Consider the following 25,762-nt stretch of genomic DNA (forward strand, 5'->3'; position numbering starts at 1 on the left):
TTACTTGACTAGAGCCTGCCATGTACCCATGATGGCACCTGGATTTATTACTTGGACTTTCACAGCACCCTCTGGGTGCCACATTCAGGTTGATCCCATTTTACAGTTAAGGAAACTGAGGCATCAGGAGGAGCTGGTGCCTTCCAGGCAAGGGCCATAGGACATGTGTGGGAGGAGCTGGTGGGATGGTATATACACCTGGAGCTTGTTGCCTTCTGAGGTGCCTGGACGTTGGTCTCCTGGCTGGAAGTAGGAACTCCCATGATGTCAGGAGGCCTTCCAGGATACGTGGGCATCCTTCTTTAGCCTACTGCTAAGGGAAGTTTTCTTACCCATTTATTAAAAGTTGAGCCCCAGGCTGAGTGAAGGCTCAGTAATTAAGAGCACAGGCTGCTCTTCCAGATGACCAGGGTTCAATTTCCCAGCAACCACATGGCAGCTCACAACTGTCTGTAGCTCCAGTTCCAGGAGATCTGACACCTTCTCAGACATACACGCAGGCAAACCACCAATGCACATAAAAAAATAAATAAATAAAATGAAAAAAGAAAAAGACTTGACCCCCTCCCCCATGCTGGCTGTGGTGGGATACAAAAAGGGAAAAGAAACCAAACTCAGACTGTAGTGGGTACCTTTCTCTCTGTTTTGATAAAATGTCGGGCAAAAGTAACAGAAGGAAGAAGAGAGGAGGGTGGGGGGAGGAAGGGAAGGAAGGCAAGCAGGCAGGAAAGAAGGCACGAAGGCAGGCAGGCAGGCAGACAGACAGGAAGGAAGGAAGAAAGGAAGGAAGGGAGGAAAGGAAGGAGGATGGAAGGAAGGAGGGAAGGATGGATGGATTTATTTTTATTCACAGTCTGATGGCACAGTTCAGCATGGAGGTGGGGACATGAGGCCACTGGTCACAGGGCATCCACAGTCAGGAAGCAGACAGAGCCGGATGCTGGTACTGGGTCTGCCAGCCTGTGGCATGTGCAGCCCTCAATCAGAGTGAGTCTTTCCTCTTCAATAACTCGGTCTAGAAACTTCCTCACAAATGTGCTCAGAGACTTGTTTCTTAGAGGTGGTTGTGACCCTGCCAAGTGACAGTAGATAGTAACCGTTGTGAACATTGATCCCAGAAATGGTCTTTGAGGGTGGGAAGCTCCCACCTCGTGTTCAATGAGTATCCAAGGAAAGCATACATACTTTGCTGAGTTTGTTAACACAAACTCTGATCCAGCCGCTTGGGAGGCAGAGGGGAGGGATCGTGAGTTTAGGGCCTGTCTGGACAACTTGGATAGTTTACGGAAACTATCTCAAAAAAAAATTTTTTTAAAGGACTGGGGATGTAGCTCAGGATAATGTGGTTGCCTAGTATGTACAAGGCTCTGAGCTTAATCCCCAGGACAGTAACAACCCCTCCCCCGAAAAGGACTGGCAAGATAGATAGCTCAGTGGATCAGGGACCAGGAGTGTGCACCACACCACCACAGGCCCGACTTAGCAGCTTAGGCTTTCTGCTAAGACTGATGGTCTGAGTTCAATCCCCAGGACCCAGGTGGAAAGTGGATCTGACTCTCTGAGCTGTCCGCTGACTTCCACACATACGCAGTGGCACAGGCACACCTAGACACACCACCCAATCGAGGAAGTGAATGAATAAATAGGGAAATGCAATTTTTAAAAATGACTATGTCCGGCCAGAGACATGGCTCAGAGGTTAAGAGCATTGGCTGCTCTTCCAGAGGTTCTGAGTTCAATTCCCAGCAACCATTTGGTGGCTCACCACCATCTGTAATGGGATCTGGTGCCCTCTTCTGGCCTGCAGGCAGAATGCCGTGTACATAATAAAATCCTTTTTATAAAAATGACCATGTATGTCCGGGCGGTGGTGGCGCAGGCCTTTAATCCCAGCACTTGGGAGGCAGAGGCAGGCGGATTTCCGAGTTTGAGGCCAGCCTGGTCTACAGAGTGAGTTCCAGGACAGCCAGGACTATACAGAGAAACCCTGTCTCGAAAAACCAAAAAAAGACCATGTATTTTTATTAACACTAAGGCTGTCTGAATCTGAATGGCCTTGAATTCTGTCTACTTCTATTTAGTCTGAAGCAGAAGATTTCGACCAGAAGCCATTCTGGAGTCACCAGATCAAGGCCAGCTTCTTGGATCATATGTTGCTGCTACAGTGACCCATAGAAGAGGCTGCCAGCTAGGCCTGCAAGGTCACAGGGCGAAGTACAAGCCCCTGGGGGTATTTAGGCTTTTCCCTGCTCCCTTGGGCCTGTGGTGGTGGTGTGCACACTCTGGGTCTGTTTGGTGACAAGTCACAAGTACAGCTTCAGGTGACTTCAAAGCTGACCTGGGATCAGCATTTGACGATAGGTCAGGAGACGACATTTGTGGCCTCCCCTGGACTTGGGTGCCTGTGAATTGATGAGACTCTAAAGATGTAATGGTGGCCTGGTGGGCAAATTCAAGTAGATACATAGTTTCATTTATTCATTCAGTTCAAGTAGATACATAGTTTCATTCATTCATTAAGTTCAAGTAGACACGGTTTGGTTTCATTTATTCACACACGCTCAGCACCAGCCTTTAGCTAGCTATAATGCAAATGCAGAAAGGAGGCTGTGGCCGCAGAGTGCTCACCTGGCATGCACAAAGCTCTTGGTCTGATCCCCAGCATCCCAGGAACTGAGTATGGTGGTGCATGCCTGTGATCCTATTACTGGGAAGGTGGAGGCAGGAGGATGAGAAATCCAAGGTCGTCTTCAGCCACATAGCAAATTCCAGGCTACCTGGACTACATGAGAGCCTGTCTCAAAAACAAACAAAATGTAAGTAAACTGGTGGATGAATGTTAACTCCACTGCGGTATGTCCTGTGAGCTGCCGGGAAGTGGTACTCCTGCTGTCAGGGCCTGTCCCCCTGCATCCCTCCGCAAACATCGTTAAAGATGAGTGTTCTGATGCTTACTCCTGCATCCAGGCTGGCTCTCAGGGTCATGTGTGGCAGCGCCGACCAGCAGTTGGCCCATGATGGGCAGTGAACAGGGATGGGCGGCTGGCAGCCTGGGGTGGGAGCCTCCTAGGGCTGGGAGACACACCATTGTGTGTCCATTGTGCCCGGCAGCTGATGTGGCTACAGCTGGCTGAGTAGCAGCTACCCCTCCCTCGCCCACCCCGGGCTCAGGAACAAACATCTCGTCTTACAAAAAAATTAAAAAGAAGACGTGACGAGGTCACGGCCGAGCTTTCCACATGACCTGCCCGGGAACAGAGCGCGTCTTTGTTAATCCAGCCGCCTGTCAGTCGTCTCCCAAGCTGCATAAGCCACTTAGCACAGCCTCACCCCTGACCCGCCCCTCTGTCCCTGCTGGCTTGGCTCTCCAAAGCTCTGCAGCGCCTGGCCTCCTGCCGGCTGCCCCGCAGCTGCTCCCCAGGCCGAGGCCCCCATGCCTCACTGGCCCGCTGTATAAGAGGGGAACCCGGAGGGCTCCCCTGGAGCAGCGATGTCACGGCTGAGGGCCTCACTGTCTCCAAGATGGCAGTAGCACCCAACAGCCCCCTCAGAGGTTGTAGGATGAAACTGTCCTCAGGGGTCAAGCAGCTACTGTGCCCTGAGAGAAAGCTGTATTACACTGTCCACCCAGGCATGAGATTGCTCTCTCTACTCCAGTGCTGGGCCTCCTCTCTCCCCAGATCCTTGTTCTGACCTGATGCTTGCTTCCCCCTTGCTTGCTGTATTTCCTCCCAAGGCACCTAGACTCTGTTTGTCTCTTCTGATTGAGGGGGTTCAGGCTGTTCATTTTGGGGGGTTCTCCAGTGCAGGAACCCAGAGAGATTTTCAGAAAGTACATTTAGACTCAGTGGGGCTGGCCCTGTCTCCCCTCAGTCTCTAAAGTGCTTCCCATTCTGCCTCTGGCTCTGAGGGCTAGCCAGGGGGCCGGGAGGCCCCTGGGCAGAGGCTCCTCAACTCCATCTACTCCTGTTTGCTTGGTGACAGCAAGGGATTCTCCTTCCAGACCTGAGGGCATGAAGTGTGGCCAGTGTATGCCAGGAAATTTTGTAGACTCCGGTTCACAGTGGCCATCCGAGCAGGTGTAGCTGAATCCTCCCGTCCCCTCACAGTCCGGGGCTGTCTAGGCTAAGGTATTTCCTACATAAGACTCTGAGCCGGTATGCTCAGGGTGTCCAGGACTAAAATGGAAGCAGGTCTCAGACTGTGGGGTCCACGGGTCTGTGGAGCAGTGGTCTCCCTGAAACAGAAATCATGTCCACCAGATCTCATGGTGGCCTCAGGGTCACCTGAGCATACAGTCAGCACGACGTCCCAACCTGCTGTTTAGGCCTGAGACAAAGCCAGAGGTCTCTCACAGGAGGGATGAGGCAAGGTCTGGCCTTTCAGTGGGTAAAGGGATCCCCAGATTCTGCTGCCATGGCTAGACATTCACGAGAGAATGAGGTCCTTACTCCATGTCTGCTGCCCTGCACCCACTCCCCTGCAAATCCCCATCTTCCCTAACTTGGCCCTGTGCAGACTGGGTTCATGGGACAAGTCCTTCTATGGCCCACAAGGAGGTAAGATTCAGGGTACCCCTGGGGCTGCATGACCCTCCTGGGGTTCACTTACTGTGGTATAGCATCCTCAAAGCCTGAGGCGCCTGGCCTAATCCTTAGCCCACTGTTTGGACAGGACTGTTACTGCCCAGAGACCACCCTGGTGGAAGTCCCAGCATGGCCTGCTCCATTGGTTGGCAGCCAGGCCACCTTGGCCTTCTCCCTCCTGGACAACGAATCCTTTCATGTCGCCTGCCCCAGGAAGCCAGCAGAGTCATTCTGCCCCCCCCCCCACTTCCTCTTCCTGCACCCTGCCCTTTCCAAGAGGTCTTCCTGCCCAGCTGGTCACTCTGGGACAGCTGGAGGAGGGACATCAGGCAGGGGAGAGAGGGAAGCAAGGATTCTGGGGCCAGCTGAGAACTGCACCATCAGGCCATGTTGGTGGTATGGATCAGGGCAACTCAAGGCCAAGGCCTGGCTTCTGACTCCTTCCTGTTGAAGCTGAATTGTCAATATGCAGCTGGGGCCCTCAGGTCTGGAAGGAGAATCCCTTGCTGTCACCCAGCAAACAGGAGTAGATGGAGTTGAGGAGCCTCTGTCCAGGGGCCTCCCGGCCCCTTGGCTAGCCCTCAGAGCCAGAGGCAGAATGGGAAGCACTTTAGAGACTGAGGGGAGACAGGGCCAGCCCCACTGAGTCCCTCAGTCATACACACCTGGGGGACAGAGAGCCTAAGGAGACCCAAACTATATGAACAGGACCTGGGATGTTGTAATACTGTGCCAGTTTCAGCTAGCGCTCTCTCTCTCTCTCTCTCTCTCTCTCTCTCTCTCTCTCTCTCTCTCTCCCTCCCTCCCTCCCTCCCTCCCTCCCTCCCCCCTCTTCTTTTCTGTCTGTGTGTGTGTGTGTCTGTCTCTGTATCTCTATGTATGTGTGTATATGAGAGAGACAGAGATACTTGAGGCTTCCCACACATGCACACACATGAGGTACATGTGGTACAAACATGAGCTCCTTCCTTCTCTCACCCCCTAGCTAACATTGCCTCTCTAGGGCTCTTCAGCAATCAGGGAGCTTACTGGCCATCTGTCCCACCCTCAGCTTCCGGCTGGCACTCTCTCCTGGCTGTATCTCATCTTACCCCCCCCCGGGCAGCTCCCCTGAGGGCCAGCCAGGCTCTATCTTCTGGGGCATCTGTAAGAGACCCTACCTGGGGGACTCGTTCTTCCTGGCTCCAAAGTCCCCCTATCTTGATCAAGCCACAAACTGTCTCAGCCCTGGCATCTGCTATTGCTGGTGAAGGAAGACACTTAGGATAGGAAGGGACAGCACACCAGCCACATGTCCCAGGCACAGCAGGAGCCAGGCTCAGATCCTTATTTGGTTTAGACATTCTCAGGAGGACGTGGCTGTGCCCACTAGAGAGACACTAGGTGCCAAAGTGCTGGTGACCTGTCTCCGGCTTCAGGCTTTTACTAGAGGGTGCTCTAGGCAGCCACTGTGGGATGAGCTGAGATGGTGGGAAAAGAGTCAGACAGCTGAGGAATGGGTGGGAATCTGTTTTTAATGTGTTTGTCCCTTGCCCGTTTGTCTTTTTTTTTTTTTTTTTATTAGATACTGAACCCCCAACACACTCTACCACTGAGCCACACCCCAGCCCTCTTTTTAATTTTCATTTTGAGATGGGGGTCTCAGAGCGGAGCTGCTGGGCGGTGCTGGCCACTGACCGTGTCAGGGAGGAAGGCTGTTGGAGAGGGTACCTGGAGGGGAGAGAAGTGACCCATCATGGGCCAGGACATACCCCAGGTGGTGGCAGGTGTGCAAGCCAGGTGGAAGAGAGCAGGAGGCAGGGTCCGGCCTGAGAGGCAGCTGTAAGCAGAGCCACACAGAGTCCCTGCTGCGGGGACTGTGATAGCTTTTGACCTGACCGTTCTCTACAGGGCAAAGGGACCAGCTAGAGATTCTACAGTGACTCTTGTCTCTCAAGCAGTGTGGCCAGGAGGCCAGTGACCTGGGTCACCTTATGTTTCTTCAAGGCACGATCTGTCTGCTGACACATCCTTTGACCAAAGAGTGTGACTCCAGCAGGTCACCTGCATGGGGACTTATTACAGAGCTGTTTTGTTCCTCAAGTAGAACCTTCTGGGTCTCTGTCTACTTTAACATATAACACATAACAGATGCTCCAAAGTCACAGGGTCCGAGAGCCAGCAACCCCTGTAGGATAAGCAGTCATGGATGACTCTTTCAGCCTGGTCCAGGGGTGATCCCTCTCTGGATGTCCAGCTGGCTATTTGGCACAGTCCTGCTGGGGTCAGGAAGAAAGGACTGCTACACAGGAGGCCAGCAGGGGGCAACAGAGTCAGTGTTGGGTCCCTTCCATAGGTCAGCAGGTGTCCTCCAGGGAGGCTCTCTGCCTCTGAGGCCAGAGATATTAGTCAGCAAGCTTAGCAGGTTTTGAGAGTTAAGATTACTGAGGTAGACCCCCACCCCACCCCCCACAGGGCTGCACAGGGTCCACCCAAGGTGAGCCAGGCTGGTCCCTGCATGTGGTAGGCAGAGCTAGCAGAAACTGGCACAGGTAACTCTGTCTGGCTTGGCTTCTACCTAAAGTGGTACAGAAGGCATCATGTCATTCATATGGGGAAACCAGCCATCAGAGAGTAGGGATATAAGAGACCCTAGAAAACATCATCCCGTAGGGAGCCCCCTCTGGGTTGGGTATAGGCCATGTGTTATGCATCTCTGGCTCTTGTTTTGTTTTTAAGTTTTTTATTGTGTTTATTTTTTTAATATGCCAGTTTTTTTTAAAGATTTATTATGTACAGTTTTGTGCTTGCATGTATGCCTGCCCGCCAGAAGAGGGCGCCAGATCTCACCACAGATGGTTGTGAGCCACCATGTGGTTGCTGGGAATTGAACTCAGGACCTCTGGAAGAGCAGCCAGTGCTCTCAATTGCTGAGCCATCTCTCCAGCCTCCCCATGTTTTTAAATTTTATTTAATGGTTTTTTAATTGTGTTTTGTATTTTATTATGATTGCTCTTATACTTTTATTTTCATATGTCTATGTACATAAGTGCAGGTACTCACAGAGGCCGGAAGCAGCTCTCAGACCCCTGTGGAGTAGAGTCACAGGCAGCTTAGAGCAGGCAGTCTCAGGTCCTCTGCAGAAGCAGGGAGTGCTCTGAGGTGTGGCATTGTCTCTTCAGCTCTCAGTTTCTGATGCTAGGACCTGCAGAGGTACGCACCCAACCTGGGCACAGGGCAGAGTCCCTGTAGTGTGCAGAGTGGGCACATTACCAATGAAGTCAGGCTCCCCTGGGCATCACAGGACTGATCCTCACTGGACTGGGGACAGCTGGGATGGTTCTGCTTAGGCAGCGTCCTCACCACCCTGACGCCTATAACGTGAGCATGAATTCATCCAGTCCTGACTCCTTAACTTGCCTGCCTCAGTAATATCCCTTCTAATAAATAGGCGATTGGTGCTAGTGAAGACCCCCATACTCGGGAGACCCTTCCTCAAGCCTCCGGAAATCGCGACCACCCAAAAATCACAAGAAACCATACCTGGATGCAATTAGCAGAGGTTTATTAGGGGAGGAGCCGGCGGTCAAAAAAACGACAAGCTCTTTAGCTCCAAGAGCAAGGTTTTTGGCCCCGAGTGGTGGGTTAAAGGGTCTTTTATAGCATGGGGTGGGGGGAGGAAGGCATTTTCGCACGCTTACACATGATTGGTTGTTTTACAGATTTTGAACATAGCACTGGGAAGACCAAGGGAGGGGTAACCAAGAACAGTGGAACATTTCAGAGAATCTAGCCCAAATGATCTAGAGTCATGTGAGATCACTCTGCACACTCATTCTTCTCAAAAATGTGGTTTTCACCATGCTATTGTGTCCTATCCTGCCATTTCAGATTACTATCTTTACTTTTTCCGGCTATAGGGCTATGGCCCCACCTAGGTGGTAGCATCTTTATCTGTAGTCAGGAATGCCTTCCTGCCTTGGGCGAGGCTTGGGGAATGTAATCCAGCAAGTGTCCTTCACCTGGAATGTGAAGCCCTGAAATCTTATTTTCAGTTCCGAGTTCTGTAAGGCGAAAAATCTACACATATTTCATAAAATGGCCTTTATAATTTTTCACTCTACACTAGAACCTTCTCTAGTCTTCCAGCCTTACAAATGACTAGGAAGGTTCCGGAAAACTGAGAAAATGGGGAGGGAGGGAAGGAAGAACTGCATTGGCAAATGACCAGAGCAGGCAGGGGTCTGACGGTGTTGGGTTGGGATCAGAGTCATAGACATGGGCACTGCTATTTAATTATTAATTAATTAACTAATTAATTCATACTAACACCATGGAAGGGAAAAGCGAGGGCCAGGAACCCAGTTGCCAGGTCTCACACTGGCCAAGGCTGTCCTATACCATCCTACCCAGGCCACTGTGTCCTGGCATTGTCATTGGCTTGGAAACTGTGACCCAGCCTCTGGGGAGGAGGGAGGGGGCAAGGGTGAGGGGCATTGGGACAAGTTCAAACCAAGGTCACCAACCCTACTTTCTCAGCCACAGGAGGCTGCTTTCAAAGAAGGATCAACCCAGAACTAGAAAGCAGTGCCCGTGCCTGCCTGGACCTGACTTATAAACTGGTCAGCACGCTGGGAGCGTTCAGGAACAGGGTGGCCATGGCCAGTGGCAGTGAGATGCCACAGCCTTTAATAGAAGTCCATTGGGTCTGAGGCCACTGAAGGTCAGCTCATCCTACAGGCTGAGCTGATGGCTACGGTGACCCAGTTCATAGGAGGCACAGCCAGGGTGTGGTAGAGAAGGCCACTGAGTGACTTAGCAGGTAAGGTGCTTTCAAGACAAGCTCGGTGACCTGTGCCCCACGTAAAGACGGAAGGATCCACGAAGCTGTCCTCTGGCCTCCACGTGCACACCGTGGTTTACGTTTTCCCAATTCTTCAAACTATGGATACGATCTTGTCCCAATGCCCCTCACCCTTTCCCCTTCCCTCCTCCCCAGAGGCTGGGTCACAGTTTCCAAGCCAATGACAATGCCAGGACACAGTGGCCTGGGTAGGATGGTACAGGACAAGTTGTTACAGAAGGTTCCAGATGAGAGTCACTGTGTAGGGAGGCGGCTAAGCTGGAATACAGTCTGTTCCAAGGCTTGACCAGTGTGCGTGACCTGGTGACCGGGTCCTTGGCCCTCACCCTTCCCTGCCGCATTGGAAAGAGTGGGTGGCCAACAGAACCTACTGTGTTGAAGACCCTTGCACAGCACGTAGGGTCTTCTTCAGGTTCCCTGCACGGGTCACGCCCATACCACAGACGAGTAAGCTGAGGCTCTGCCCAGAACATGGGGTTTCTGGAGGCCTCTGATGCCATGTGACCCTCTGCCCCACTCTTTCTGGCAGCCCCAGGTCTGTGGAGGCTGTCAGGGCTTGGCTTTTCGTACCTACCCCTCCCTGGCACTCTGTTACAACATCCAACCACATGATGTGGCATGGAGCTGAGATGTTGCTATAGCAACACTAGGTGTATGGTATTGGTAAGCAGAAAGGCTCAATACAAACTTTCAAGACATTGGGTGCTGAGTCCACCCTTCCCAGCCCAGGGCCAGTGCTCACTGCCCACCAGACCATCTCCACTCCTTTGTTGGGTGCCAGACTCCCAGGATGGACACATCTGGGGAGGGGAAGTCTTATTTGGGGAAACAGAGGTAACGGAGGGGGGCAGTTAGGATGGTGAGGCAGTTGGTTGTGCTGGGCTGAGTGGTCCATGGGCCTGGTCACTGTGTCACAGAGGGACAGGCCCCCGAGACCCATGTGACTTACCTTCCAAGGCAGCACTTGACTCTGGGGACCCCAGTGACACATCTTTGCCCTTGTGCCCTGGGGAAGCTCGGGGCCTGGTGCAGCTGCCCACACACATCTGTCGATCTGGGAGCTTTCCAACCAGATGTCAGGAGGCACAGCTGTGTGCAGGCTCACCGGAACAAACGATAGGGCACACGGCGAGTGTCTGAAAGACCACAGAGGTATGTGCTCTATGCCACTCCTAAAGGCCAGAGGGACAGGGCAGGTACGGACAGAGTGCTGTCTCCTTGGAGAACTCCCAAGTGTAGCCTGTTCCCTCTACGCTCACAGGGGCTGCAGGACTCCTCGGCTTGAGGACTTGTCACTCCTTGTGGCCTCCCTGGCCCTTCCTATCTCAGAGATACTTCCATTGGACAGCCGCCCCTCCCCCATGCCATTATGACTCCATCCTTATATCTGTGTCTACATGGGATTCTGGGGAACATGATGTTAGGGAACACTTAAGGCACTTGTCCCCCTACCAGATGTGATCACACTGGTTAGATGGCTCTTCCTCTTCCCTCTCTGCTGCTCTGACCCATGAGCCTCTTGGCTGCCTTCCCAGCACCAAGCATGCCTCTGCCCTGGGGCCTTTGCACCTGCTGTCTGTCCCACCCAGACTACACTTGAACAATCCCTGCTTGCCGCCTGTGCTCCGCGGATTATTTGTTCAGCCTCTGCCGTGCTGTGACTTTCTGTCCTCATTTCCTAAAATGGTTCCTGGCATCTAGAATCTTCTCAGATCCATCTGTAGGCTGAACACATGTTCTTGGGGCTTGCACTTCCAGGTGGTGGTATCCAGGAGCCTCCTCAGGGCCCAGGGAGGGGACATGGGTCAATAGCATGCTCCTTTCTCTTCAGTCCTGTCTGCTTGGCCCTTTGTCCTTTTATGCATGCCTATTTGTTTGAAGAGAAAAGAGGATGCTGGAGAGATTAGCTTGGCAGTTAAAAGCACTGGCTGCTCTTCTAGAGGACCCAGGTTCAATTCCCAGCGCCCACATGGAGGCACACAATCATCTGTAACCTCAGGGCCTAGAGTTTCTGAGGCTCTCTTGTGATGGCTAGGCAGGCAAATCACTCACGCACAGAAAATAAAGGTAAATAAATCTAAGAAAAGAGGAAGGAGAAGAGGGTAAAAAATCACACTGAAAGCCACACCTTCCACAGAGACTCACTGCCCCACTGGACAGACAGACACTTAAGTTCAGAGTTCAGGGTGGGACTGAGTGCCTGCTCCATTGATCTAAATTCTGCTCTGACTACCAGGTCCACAACACCCACTCCTGGCCTGCCACTGGCTCCTCCCTCTCCTAGGTGTGGGGACAGCTTTGGCTCAGAGCCTGCCTTGGTAGGAGGGGCCTGGACTCAGCACCCCGAGGCAGTCGGGATCCCAGGGGTTAGGACTGGGTGGGCCTCTGCAGCTTCCCACAGCCGGTGAGCATTTCCAAATTCCACATCACCCTTTGCCAGCTGCCAGCCCCGTATCATATGACACTCACTCCAGAAACACACATTGCCCTCTGCCATGGTGGAGGCCAGTCTGGGTCTGGTGGGGCCTGGTGGGTCAGTGGGAGAGGAGCCAGCCACCCAGGGTGGCCCTGAGCTTGAGGAGCCTTCTGGAAACATTGTAACCAGCCACACTGCCTGTACTTGCAAACTTTGTTGCAAAGAAAAATAAACAGGTGACTTAATCAGAGTGGTTTGCAGCCGAGCTGAGTTAGATAGCTCCCAGCCACCTCCAGGAGGCTGGGTGAGTCTTACACCACTTCATGTTGCTCTGGGGCCTTGCTCTCCATCAGCAACGTGATGACTGGAGAGTTGTTTCCCCTTTACATCTGAGGAAACCGAGGCTGGGATGACTTCAGAGTGTCTGTGCATTGGGAAAGCAAGATCTGTCACCTTGCTCTTAAAATAGCCCCCGGTAGTCAGAAGCACAGGGAGCCTTGTCTGCAGCTCCTGGGCGATTGTGGCTTGTGGCAGAGACAGACAGACACAGAAGTGCTTGGAGCAGACCTCAGGTGAGCCGGAGCCCCTCTGATCCAGATCCAAACCTCAAGCCCGGCCTTGGAACAGATACAGAGGGAGATGTGGTCTGGAGATAAATGCTTCTGATGCCAAAGGCTGGGCATCCCTGCTACCTCCCGGTGCTTGAAGAGACCATGAGATAGATGGTGGGACAGGACCCCTGCCCATGTGGGTCATCCTTTGGTGGGGTGAAAGGTAAAAGGTTAGAGGTTGGATACAGGTGGGTTAAAGCCTTCTACTCAGATACTGAGGAGTAAGCTAGATGCTGGAAGAGAGCAGGGATGTTGCCAGAGGGTTCTGAAGGGAAGCTGTGGGTGGTTGGTCCACGGCAGGGTCTGAAGTATGAACCCAGTCTGAGGATCTTGCTTTGAGACCCTACCAGTTCCGGAGGCACAACCTGTAACTGAGTGCGACAATCCCTGAGAGAAGCCTGGCCTCCGGCTGTGTCCCGGGTGTCATCGTGTTTCATGTGGCATGCGGCAGTCTCATGCCTGCCTTTCTTCCACAGTGTCAATGGACAATTCTGCTACATGGCCAAGCACTGCGCAGCTTCCAAGGCTAGTGAAGCTGGGACCTCACACCCAACCAGGAACATTCTGTTACCTAGTTCCTTTGCGTAGGAAAATGAAACCACACGGAGGCGCCACTGTGCACACAGAGGGCTGTTAAAGCAATGACAAGCAGTTGCTAAATTGTGACAAGGACTTGGAGAAGCCCAAGTCCTCACCTACTCCTCGGGGTGGGGGGCTCGGTGTTAGGAGACAAGGGAGAATCCCAGGGCAGCTGCCTTCAAAGAGTCCCAGATCCAAAAGCCACCATACGACCTACCAAGTCCTGGGGTGTTCCCAAGAGAGTGGAAATTCTCAGGCAGCAAAGCAAGTCGCTGCAGCAAAACATCACAGAAGCCTAGCAGTGGAGGCTGGCCCAGGTGTGACACACACGACTCAAAAAACAGGGAGGGAAACACAGCAGGGACTCTTACCAGTCTGAAACGACCAGAACCGAAACCCAAAGATAGACCGGCAGATGGGAAGGGTCTGCTGAATCGTCACTATTGTGGCTTTTGTTTTTGGGGATGACGGAGAGTCTTCAGATGGACGTGATGGCTTTATAGCATTGAGCATGTTTCATCCCTCTGAGGGGGAGTCAGTGTTTCCTATATGCAAATTCTGAATTCTGTCTGAGCCACACCCCCAGGTCCTTAAAAGGGGTGGGGTGGGGGAGGATTCTAGGCAGGAACTCTACCTGTGAAGCAGTCCCCCCCCCCTTTTTTTTTTCTGAGGTAGGGTCTTGCCAAGTTTCTCAGGCTGGCCTTGAGTGTGTTCCATAGCCCAGGTTGGCCTTGAACTTGTGCTTCCTCGGCCCCCTGACTAGCTGGCTGGACCAGGGAGCACTGGACACTGGTTCCCGTGTCTGATTTGCTTTTGACTTCAGCCTTCTTTTGTGTTCAGGTCCTCAAGGGGTTGTGATCATGGATGCCTTTTTATTTGGTGAGAAACTGGGTGAGCAAGTTACTTACCCAGGCCATGGCACTCCATCGGGAATCACATACTACGATCCAGTGGGGGAATATTTTTAAGTCCACTTTAAAAAAAAAAAAAAATCTTATCAGTTTTTATAGGAGTAGAAAAAAAATGGGCTGACTGTTCTACATAACATCTTTTATTCAAAGAATGCTGTCCTAGAAATCAAGACTGTCCCGGCTTGTGTGGCAAATGGCTGTCATTGGCCTATCTTTCCCACTGGGGAGAGGCTGGAAGTCCCCAGCAAGGGATCTAACATCTCTGTTTCTCAGTCGCCCTGTGCATGCAACAGAGGTCACTTTTAGAATTGAATGAGGATGTGGTACCCCAATGTGAGTGTGGCACCTGGCTTAGGTGACATCCGTCCTCAGAGTATTCGTGAAGGGCATCTCTCTTGTGCTGAATTCTGTGGGGTCCAATCATCTGAAGCTGATCTTGCCTGGCTGGCCATATTGCCTCCAGCCTCCTATGCCCAGCTAACAGAACATCCCAAGCATGGCAGCTGACATGGTAGCCATTGTTCTGTTCATAGACCTGCCTTGGATGGTTGAGGCTAGGGGGGACCCACCACCCGTGGAGGCGTCTGCCTGGGGCTGGAGGAACTGTTTCCAAGATGGTGGAGTGACTTTCAACCTGGTGGGGCAGCTTGCCAGCTTGGTCTGTGGCTGGTGGGTCTTGTTTGCTCCTCTTACTCCCTCCCTATAGGCAGTTGGGGTTCCTGGTTTGTGGAACCCCTAAACCAAAGCCTGAGGAGGATGGGTAGGAGCGACATCACCGTCAGGGCCAGACACTGAAGTCACGATATTGGCCCTCTCCACTCCAGATGCTGTGCCCTGCTCTTGCCCTAGAAAGTTCTGGAACAGTCCATGGGATGGGAATTTCTGGCCAGCTTGGTCTGGTTCACATTTAGTTCTTCTCTCGTGACCCCAGGGGTCAGGGTTGGATGACTGTATGCATGCGGGTTTTCTGGTCCTGGCCATTCTCCCTGTTCTACTGATTGACAGAATGTGGGCAACTTGCTCACCTGCTGGGTTGACACTGGGGAAGGATGGCATCCCGAGAAGGTGCCTAAATGTTTGCTGTTACCTAACCGGGGTCACTGGCCACACTTGGGTCCAGTGGCCGTGGTTAGGGGATCTGCAGATCTTTCCCTTTTATGATGACCATACAGGGTGACACTCAGCAAGGGCTCAGTTTGTGCTTGACTGTTCATGGCTGAGTGGCCTGGGTCCTGCTTGCCAGAGCAGGAGCCACTAGAATGCGCCTGTCCAGGAAGGGAAAGGCCTGGGTGAACCTTGTGGCCTGGGAAGGGAGAGGGAGGCAAGGGGAGAGGAGGGGCAGGGGGAGGATTGCAGGAAGGCAGGCCTCCCCTCCACCCACCTTCCTGAGGTACCCCCATTGCAGGAAGAGCCAGTGGAGCCAGATAAAGGCCCAGCAGGGGCCAGAGGAGGCTTTCCCACAAAGGAAGCTGAGAGGAGGCCTTTTTCTCTTGCCCCCGCGCTCCACTCGGGGCCTTTCAAGCTATTCAACGCCTCCAAATGGGTGGGCGGGGCCTCTGCCTCCCAAGCAGCCCCAAGGCACATCTATTTATTTAAAAGGAGAAAGAAAAAAAAAAGAACCCACACACATCATGTTCTAGAATATTCTGCCACAGAGTGCAGTTTTCTCTCTGGGTCCCGCTGTGTCTGGGAGAAGGGGAGCTTGAGACCTGCAAGCTGCCCTGTGGTAGCTGTCTCTTTTTGGAGTCAACAGCTCCCTCCAGGGACCTCTTGTAGCTGATTGGATGAGTTCTGTCCCAGACTGCCCAGTGCTCCTAGCTGTTGCCACCACCAGCTGGTGGAGGAGGAACCTGTGGTCCAGGCTGTAGAATTAGCTGGTGCCCTCTGGTCTGCAGCCCCTTAGCGGCTTCTGTCCCCTGCCTGCCTCCAGATCCCTGATTCCCGAGGGACAGCCCCCCCCCCCCTTAAGTGCTGAGATGTTACCCGCTCTGAAATTGGTCAGCCCCACCCTCTGGAGCTTCATTTCCCCTGACACGGGGAAATGAGCTGGTGGGTGCCATCAGGCTGGGGTGACGTTATCTGGACACTTGACCCAGGCCCAGAGTCTGTGGGCTCCAGGGTCCCGGCAGGGCTCAGTAAGGAGCCCTGGGGGCACGGCTAGCCTGGTGAGGCAGGAGTGGCTGGCGGTGCCAGGCTCATTAGCCCGCCTGCAGAGGGGATTAGGGAGCCAGCCCGCCGGGCTGCAGTTATTAAAGGCTCCGCGCTAGGTAAACACCAGGCGCTTCCTTTCAGAGCCGCACCTGCTAATTAGAAGGCAAGAAGCTCATTAAAACTGTAACTCTGGGGAATGCCCAGCAAGGAGGAGGGTGGAGTGACGTTTGGGGACAGAGGGCAGGAGGCTGGGGCAGAGGGGGTAGGAGGTGGGAGGGAGACCCCTTCCTCTCTGGAGGCTGGAGCTCTCTAGAAGCTCCTGCTTCCTCCTCTCCCCAGGCTGGTTCTTCCAGCAGCCTGTTGGCTTTTGGGACCCATGTGTCCTTCCTGGTGACAGTGATTGTGGGGTACATACATCGTCCAAAGGCCATCTGTGCAAGGTGGGGCAGGGCCCCCCGCATCCATGTCTGGATCCCCAGGGCCATGAGACGGACAGTGTGCAGATGGTCCACAAGATTACACTGGGCTAGTGCAGTGGGGGGAGGGGGCAGAGACAAAGGGGATGCGGCAGGCACGGAAGGGAACCTCAGATCTGTGATAATGGACTTGTGGGGTGGGAGGGGCAGCCGCTGCCAACAACTGTCTCTGGAAGCCGAGACGATAAAGCTGATGACCCCAGGGCAGTGGGGAGGGCCAGCCCTGCCAGCCTGAGATTTCAGCCCCTAAGATCCAGTCAGACTGGAGAGAGGATGGGTATGTGTTTCTGAGCCTCTAGGTTTGGGGTCATTTATTACAGCAGCCATGGGCTGCCAGTGCCTCGGAAAGCCACCTACTTGCTTCTACCAGAAGCTCTGGGGCCTTAAGAGTTCTACCCTCCACCTGTGAACCCTGCGCCCCTCCCCAGAGCCCCCACCTATCCTCGGGGCTCTGGACTCACACTCAGATCCCCTCACCCACATGCAGAGCCCCTCACCCACACTCAGAGCCCCTCACTCACACTCAGAGCCCCCCACCCACACTCAGAGCCCCTCACTCACACTCAGAGCCCTCACTCACACTCAGAGCCCCCCACTCACACTCAGAGCCCCCCACCCACACTCAGAGCCCCCACCCACACTCAGAGCCCCTCACTCACACTCAGAGCCCCTCACTCACACTCAGAGCCCCTCACTCACACTCAGACCCTTCACCCACAGGCAGAGCCCTGTCTTCTCTTTGGGTACCCGGCAAGTTCTTGCCATTCTTCTGGATTTTCTCTCCACCCTTCCCTCTCCCTTGCTTGGTGTCTGAGAAGTTTCCGGAAGCCCGCTCACAAGTGAGGATTTCACTGCATAGCCCCAGGCGTGTAGAGCTCTTGGTGGCTCACATTCAGAGTCTGGCCTTCAGGCTAGTTGTAATCCAAACCAGCCAGTTGGGAGTTAGAGAGCCTTAAGTTCATCCCTTGCTGTGTGGCCTTAGGCAAGATTCCTAACCTCTCTGAGCTCACGCTCTCATCTGGAGAAGTCTTTGTGGCTCTGGTAAAGGAAGTGTGTGTGTGTGTGTTTAGGGGGTGAGGATCTAAGATCTCAAAAAGATTGTCAGGTCCTGGGACCTTTGAAAAGCCAGGTACACCTGAGTGCCATTGGCCAGGCCCCAGACATTTTGTACTTCTTCATTCAAGCTCCTCCTACCCTCTTGTCTCTCCAGATGGGGCAGTAGAAGCACAGAGAGGGAAGTCACTTGCCCTAAGTCACACAGCAGGGTCCACAGCTAGCTCCAGGTCTCAGCCTGTTGCGCTGGATTAAGATTTACTGAGCATGTGCAGAGCCTCTCCCCTCCTCCATCCTTACTCTCCCTGGTCCAGCGGTTCTCAACCTTCCCCGTGCTGACCCTTTAATGCAGCATACAGTTATTTCTGTTGCTACTTCATAACTGTAACTTTGCTGCTGTCATGAATCCTAATATAAATATCTGTGTTTCCCGGTGGTCTTGGCGATCCCTGTGAAAGGGACATTTGACCCCTGAAGGGGTCTCCATCCACCTGTTGAGTACTGTTGCTCTAGACAAATGTCAGGGACAGGGCCTGGCAGGCTGTGGGCAAGCATTTCCTTGTCGCTCTGCCCAATTTGCTCGGTTGTAGTGCCAAGCAGGGGGTGTGGCGACAGGGCACCACTCTTACACCTCGCCTCTTCCTCCACAGGGTTGTTGTCTTGTCAACTGTCCACTGTGGGTGGCCATGCTGGGTGCCAGGAACCCTAATGGATGCTGTGACCCTCTGCCCCACCCTTCTGTGCACCCTGTCCTCTCCCGCTGTGAAGCTGCAGGCTGCCTCCCTGCTCATACCTTGCAAGCCTGTTTCTGACACAGACACGCTAGTGCCCCCTCCTGGGGATTCCCATGTCCAGCAAGCTCCCACAGATTCCCTGAAGGAGGCCGTGGCTCCCCGTCTTAGCTGGTGTCCCAGCAACCCTTTTCTCTCCCAGGAAGAGAAGAAACATCACTGCATCCCAGACAAGGGTGCTGGGGTCAGTGTCCACTTACAGTCTAACCACCACAGAGCCCAGCATGGCACAGCGGTCCTCTGCCATCACCATGACACTCACGGGCTTCTCTCCGCCTCTCAGGGTCATGGTAGGGGTCAGTCGGCTCACCTCATCTCCCTAGCTGCACCTCCCCATGTGTGGCACCTCCATGACTTGCCTCTTAAGTCTTCTTCGTTTCTGTACATCAGACGAGCCTCATGGGAGTCTGGTGCAGGGGCCATGATGCAGAGCTGGATGTCACAGCTTGACACCTGATAACCCTGACCCTCACTAGAGGGTCAAATTGGGTAACCACAGAGCAGATCGGGAGATGCAACAGGAAGGTCTCCGTGGCTTCTTTTACTGCTGTTGTCCTGCCCTTACCAGCCAGTGGCTCCTTGGAGTGACAGCCTCAGTGTCCCCCTTTTTAGCAACTGCCTTTTTTAGCTCTGCCTCTGCCTCTCACTGTCCTGGGGGGGGGGGACGTTAGGCTGCCCTAGCACCCTGACACAAGAATAGATGGCAGTCTCTGAGCTGCAGGGAAACTCCTGCCCCCCACCCCCTCCGTGGGGTATGCAACATAGGACATCTCACTGTTATAAGCATCATTCATCATGCTGGTAGCCAGCCTACTAGACCCCCACCTGACCTTGCCCTCTGACTAACACCTGAGTGACTTGGAGTATAAAGGCAGTGAAGGCAGGGTGCCATGCAGACGTAGCAGGGGGGTTTCCATGGCTACCTCAAAGCACATCAGACCTTCAGTCAGCTAGATGAATAACCAACCAAGTCTGGCAATGGTGATGCATACCTGTCTTTCTAGAGCTCGGGAAGCTGAGGCAGGAGGATCTCCATGAGTCTGGGGTCAGGCCGAGTTCCACAGCAACAAGTGGCAATCATGGGCCAATGAGTCAGTGGCTGTGCTGGCCCCCACAGACACATACCTTTGGATACTTGGGCTACAGTTGCTGGAACTGTTTGGGAAGGATTAGGAGGTGTGGCCTAGCTGGAGGAGGTGTGTCACTGGGGATGGGCTGTGTGGTTTCATAAGCCTCACACCATTTCCAGTGTGTACCCTCTGCCTCCTACTTGTGAATCGCGAGGTGGTACTCAGCTGGTACTGTCAACATTCCCCTGTCCCACCATCACGGGCTCTAACCCCCTAGAACCGGAAGCCCAATGATATGCGGTTTTTGTTTTTTGTTTTTTTTTTGTAAGTTGCCTTAGTGATTGATGTTCAGGGAAGTAACTAATACAACAGCCCTTAGCCAGCAGGAAGTGCTGGCCTCTTCAGTGGCGGCTGGTGGCTGTAACTCTGGGACATCTACTGCTGGGGGGTATATAGGTGGAGTCACATTCAGACTCCACGGGCAGAGTCTCCACCACTGCTGGTGGCCATCCTATGTCCTGATCTCCACCCCATTAATAAAGACAACCAGAGGAGAGGAGAGAAATAGATTGGTGGCCACCCAGAGAGGGAGACCCAGAGCTTAAGGAAGTGACGCATTACCCAGGGCTTCGAGCAGCTGGATGCTCTAAGACCCCAGTGGAGTTAATTGTCCCGCTTGTATAGGGCACAAGGGCTCCCAAAGGTGGCAGCTGGCTGACTCGAGGATGTACATTCATTGTGCCAGGGCCCTGGAGCCACTTTGTCTCCTTGAGTTAGAAGAGGAGTGAAGATCTGGGCAGTCCTTGTGTCCTGGATATGGTAGGACTGTGGCCCTCCTGGCAGTCTGACATCTGTCCATGGCTAGTATGCTCTGGGGAGCCTGCCCTGCCTGTACAGGCTGTCCTCCTTGGGTCCCCAAGCTGCGTGGCTTCTTCTGTGGTGCTCAGGGTCAGCAGGATCTGGCAGTACCAGGCTTCCACGGCACTGTCCCACCAGCCCTTTGACAGGAGCTGTTCCAGCAGTGTCAGGGACGGCTGCTGATCTTGAAACCTTTGTTCTCCCGGTGGCCGCTTCACCCAGCAAACCTCTGTGAGTCTGGCACTAAGCCAAAGGGCAGGCAAGGCTTTGCCCTGGAAGACTGTGAATGCTGGACTTCAGAGGCCCTGCAAGAGCCCAGTCATTGTAGGTCCGCAAGACACACAGCAGAGTGGATCATGCCCCAGCCTTAGGGGGCATTGGGCCGGGCAGACTGGTAGGCTGTGAGCTACTAAGCCAGCTAACACACACACACACACACACACACACACACACACACCCTCTCCTGCACATCCTACGTGCATACAGTTTTCCCAGCGCATACACATACACTCACACACTCATATATCCACACGTGCATGTATAGATATGTGGATGTCTACATTTTTGTGTGTATGCAGGCCCACACCTTCCTCATGCAGGCATGTTTGTTGTCTGCATATTTTGGTAGATACTCACACGTGTATACACACTACACAGGGTTAGGACACACACAATCCCATGCCTGTTCCCTTCTGCCCTGTGACTGTCCCCACCTCATGTAGGGTGGGGGAGTCACCCCCCCCCCACTCCGGTGGAAAGCTGCCTGCTGCTGTCAGCATGTGCCTTTCATTGGACATCTAAACAGTGGACCAGGGTTGGCGCAGGGCTGACACACTGGTGTCTAAACAGAATTGTCACCAAATTTTCCCTGAGTGCTTTGGGATCAGTATCTTTCTTTCTTTTTTTTTCTTGAGACAGGGTTTCTCTGTGTAGCCCCTGGCTGTCCTGGAACTCACTCTGTAGACCAGGCTGGCCTCAAACTCAGAAATCCGCCTGCCTCTGCCTCCCAAATGCTGGAATTAAAAAGGTGTGCGCCACCACTGCCCGGCTCATTCTATTTTTTAATGTGTGTGTGTATGTGTGTGTGCATGATGGCCCATGCCTTTAAACTGAGTACTTGGGAGGAGGTGGGTAGATCTCTGTGAGTTTGAGTCTAGCCTGTTCTACATAGAGAGTTCCAGGACAGCCAGGGCTACATAATGAGAGCTTGTCTTAAAAAAACAAAAAAAAACAAAAACCAAAACAACAACAACAAAGCACTCTCTCTCCCAGAGAGAGAGAGAGAGAGAGAGAGAGAGAGAGAGAGAGAGAGAGAAGAAGAAGAAGGAGGAGGAGGAGGAGGAGGAGGAGGAGGAGGAGGAGGAGGAGGAGGAGGAAGAAGAAGAAGGAGAGGATGGGGAGGGGAAGGGGTAGGAGGAGAAGAAGAAAAAGCAAACAGAAAAGATTTTAGGTTCAGAGTGTGGCCTGGCAGGGCACTTGTGTCACTGTGTGAGACCCTGGGCTCTTTCCTTAAACCAGAGAATAAGAAAAAGGACACGTCCCCAGAACAAGAGGCCAGGATAGGAGGCCCTTAGGGCCTCAAGCCTCCTACTTCCTGCCTGGCACTGGCACCCTGGTCCTGTGTGGCCCATAAGCCCTGCAGAGCTGGCTGTCTCTTTGTCCCTCCTGGGCCATGCTTCCCTTCCTTTTTCTATCCCCACCCCGAGATCTCCCCACTACCTGTCTCCAGCCCACCACAAGTTGTCGTGAGCTGAGCTACCAACTTGTATACACACATGCGCAGTTGACCAGTAATGGATCCATACATGGCACACGCATGCGCAGTTGACCAGTGATGGAAACATACGTGGCACACACATGCGCACTTGACCAGTGTGATGGATCCATACATGGCACACACATGCGCAGTTGACCAGTGACGACCCCAGAGCCACCTCCTGGCTTTTTGGACTTTTCTGAGTGGCATTTCGCCAAGATGCTAAAGCTCAGGCCAAGGACAGTAGGTAGAACAGAGCAAGTAGCCTCGGTGACATGAGGCAGCTGAAATTTTGTCTCCGTGCCTCAGTCTACTCCTCCACAAGATGGATGCCTATCTCATAGACAGGTTGGCAGACCTAAGGGTCACAGGGCACTTGAACGGTTTGGTGCATGATAACCAAGAACTTTAAACAAATGTAAACATCTCCAGGGGCGGGGGGGGGGGCAGATTTTATGATTCTCCCACTGGGAGGCAGAAACTATTGTTCATTTTACAGAGGAAGCCAGAGCTCAGAGGCTGAATAACCTTCCCACCCACAGCCACACAGCCATGTTGACCTGCAAGCTTAGAAGGCAGGAGATAACACTGCTTCCATATCTTGTATGGCTGGACTGCTCGTGGGGCAAAGCGCTGCCTGGCACAGGAAACCTTATCGTGGCACATTCTCCGTCACGTTTCTGTTTGGTATTGGGTGGGCATGCAGTGGCATCAGAGCTGGGCTTCAGTGGCTGCCATAGGTCATGAACTGCCAGCCAGGTCCCCTGGCCTTTACTGTCAGAGGAGAGTGGGCTGGCTGATGGGCATCCTACTATGTGCACTGGGTCAGGAGCCTGTGAAGCTTGGCTAAGCCCTTGCTAACCTCCCAGCGGTCTGTTCTGGGCCCACCCAGGGACTTACTCATCTGAGTTTCCAGCATGGTACATAGTCTTCCTCCTTCCTGAGGGTTTTGTTGGCCTTGCCCAGGTGGAGCCAAGGCTAGCCCCCACGACACACATCAGAGTGCACAACAACGATCCGACCCTTCCTACTGTGTGCATCAGAGAAAAGCTTGCTCCCATTCCTCGGCCTTTTTTTGTTCAGCCCAGACTCACGCCAGCCAATCATTCCCTCAGATCTTTTCAAGGAAGATGACAGTGAATGGGGACAAAATTGCTGTCGTCTGGATGCGTCTCTAGTGTTAGCTGCTTCCCTGGAATGGGAGGGAGTGAGGGTGTGGGTTCCTCCCAATCTTTTCTTTCTTCCAAAAAAAAAAAAAAAAAAAAAAAAAAAAAAGAGTCTGGCTGGGTTGGGACTCGGACTCAGTCTCAGTGGCGGATCGCTTGTGCAGCCCACAGGAAGCCCTGGCTTCTGTATCCCCAGTACAAAGGAAAGAAAGGAAAGCCTCCCCCTCCTGGGCAGTTTGCTGGTCACTACTCTGCGTTGTCTCTTTGTCTTTGTTCTGCTTTGAGAGGGGTCTGTCTGTGAAGCCCTGCCTGGCCTGGGATTCATGATCCTCCTGCCTCAGCCTCTCAATTAGATTCATCCATTGTCTTGAGACAACTGTGTCAAAGAGACCAGCCAGCCTTGAGCCTGTCATTCTGGCACTCTGAAGTGAAAGAGAACTAGAGGTCGAGGGTGAGCTTTCTGTACTGAGTGTGAGACTCAGCACCACAGAGAAAGACTGTGCCAGCTGCCTCCCCCGGGGATGCTTTGCTTTAAAAACTTTTTAAAATGACATTTCTGTCTCTTACTTTCTATGTGTTCGTGTATGCCATGGAGCACATGTGGAGGCCAGGGGACAATTGTGGGACTCAGTTCTCTCCTACCATGTGGGTTCCAGGAATCGAACTCAGACCATCAGGCTTGGCAGCAAGCTCCTTCATCACCGAGCCCACATGTCTCCCTTGGATGCCTTTTATTTTGTCCCCTCAGAAAAACAGAGTCTATGGTTTATCTGTCTTCCCATTTGGGGTAACAGGCACCTGGAACAGAGCATGGCATGGCTGGCAGGGTCTGACCAGCAAATTCAGGTTCATCTCCAGGCTCTGACCGAGGGAGAGCTGAAAAGTCTTTTATGTCATGAGGTGGGACATAGTGTCCCTACTCCTGGAGGTGACTGGGTGAGTTCAGAACTGCCGTTTCTCATTCTGAGGACAGGCATTCCAGGCCAGGAGTCTCTTGGGCAGGGGAACAGTGAAAGGTAAGAGCCCAGAGATTATGGGAAGTAAGGCCATAAGGGTAGGCGGTGAACAGATGCCACACCTTAGCCAATAGTCATTTCTTTGTCATGGAGTTTATAAACATGTGCGTGCGCACACACAAACACATAAACACACACACATTAGGTTTCAGAGCCTGAGACAAGGGACTGAGGTGCATATTTTATGTACCAAAGGAGATCTGGCCTCTAGGTTCTCCCAGCATCCCTCAGTCCCTACCTGGCATATTCTGCCCCTAACCTTGAACTTTCCAGCCCAGAGGCTAGGCTGCCCTTCCCCCAGAGGCTCTTTCCTATATAATCCAGACATTTTGCTCTCAGTCTCCGTATCTTTCTTCTTCTTCCTTCTTATCTTCCTCCTCCTCCTTCTTCTTTGTTCTCTGTGCATGTGCCCCTTTCTCTTTTTCTCTCTCCCTCCCCTACGCCCCACCCCCTTCCTCATGGTAACTTCTCTGGCCTTGGTCCTTGGGGCCAGGGAACTCACCTAACTGAGAGCAGCTTCCCAGTAAACCTGCTTTAATATAATCTAATCTGGCTTAAATTGGTTCAATTCACCAGCAGCGAAGAAATAACCTATCAACACACACACACACACATACACACACACATGCAGGCCAAGCCTACAGGCTCCAGACCATGATCGTTTATGGGCAGAATGTGTGTGTGTGATCAGCCCAGGGTCCTCTGTGCCTCCCATCCTTCATATGGGCATTAGGTTTCAGGAACCAGGACCTCATGGTGGAGGTTGACAATCGGGTCATTAGCCTGACTGCAATGGTGGTATCCCCTGGGCCACCCAGAACCCAGGACACATCTTGGCCTCTCATGACACTGACTTTCTGTGCCCCCTGTGATGATGGGCAGCTGGGCAGGTGACATGGATGGATGCCCAGGACAGCTTTCCACTGCCATCTCCCCCGGCACTGCAGGATCTCCCAGCAGCCACCGGGTGGAGGCCATGATGCCCCGTGGGGTTGTTTGCTGTGACTGTCACCCTGTTTCCATGAGCCTGTGACAGGTGCCCTGCCCCGGCGTGCATCCCGACGTGTTTTCAAAGGGTGTAATTTCTATCAGCTTCAATTAGAGCTATTTTTATTTTTTTGTCACCCTGAGGAACCTCCCTGTGGTTCAACTGCCATTTCTCACCCGTTACATTCCTGGCAAGGGAAAGGAGAAAAATTAATAGTCTCCTGATCACTCTGCTGATGGCTGTCAGCGCTTGATGAACTGTCTGCCCTGGGTGGCGCCCTGCGTGTTCCACAGCAATTATGTCATGGGTGTGGGGGACCCCAGATGGGGGCTTTGGCAAGCCGCCAAGCCCACTCTCCCCTCTTCTTAGCACCTGCCAGGTGAGTCCCTAGTCCCTGGTCTCTGTAGAACCCTGTGTGTGCTAAGGTTGGCATCTGTAGTCTTTCTGCTGTGTGTAGTTTTATGGGTTGCTAACCGTCTCTGAATCACCAA

The 25,762-nt window shown here is 53.1% G+C and overlaps 1 protein-coding gene and 1 long non-coding RNA gene across 4 annotated transcripts in view; one reads left to right on the top strand and one right to left on the bottom strand.

Moving 5' to 3' along the window:
• Gse1 (Gse1 coiled-coil protein) overlaps nucleotides 1-25,762 on the top strand; it is a 361,982-nt gene that overhangs the window by 93,144 nt on the left and 243,076 nt on the right. The gene's annotated exons all lie outside the window — the stretch shown is intronic.
• On the bottom strand, nucleotides 534-3,268 carry LOC143434902 (uncharacterized). The gene is made up of 3 exons (XR_013104757.1): nucleotides 2,956-3,268; nucleotides 2,629-2,794; nucleotides 534-1,072 (listed from the first exon to the last, which is right to left on the bottom strand). It is a non-coding gene; the product is annotated as an uncharacterized LOC143434902 (long non-coding RNA).

The sequence above is a fragment of the Arvicanthis niloticus genome, chromosome 18 (assembly GCF_011762505.2).
Source record: "Arvicanthis niloticus isolate mArvNil1 chromosome 18, mArvNil1.pat.X, whole genome shotgun sequence".
NCBI classification, from domain to species: Eukaryota; Metazoa; Chordata; class Mammalia; order Rodentia; family Muridae; genus Arvicanthis; species Arvicanthis niloticus.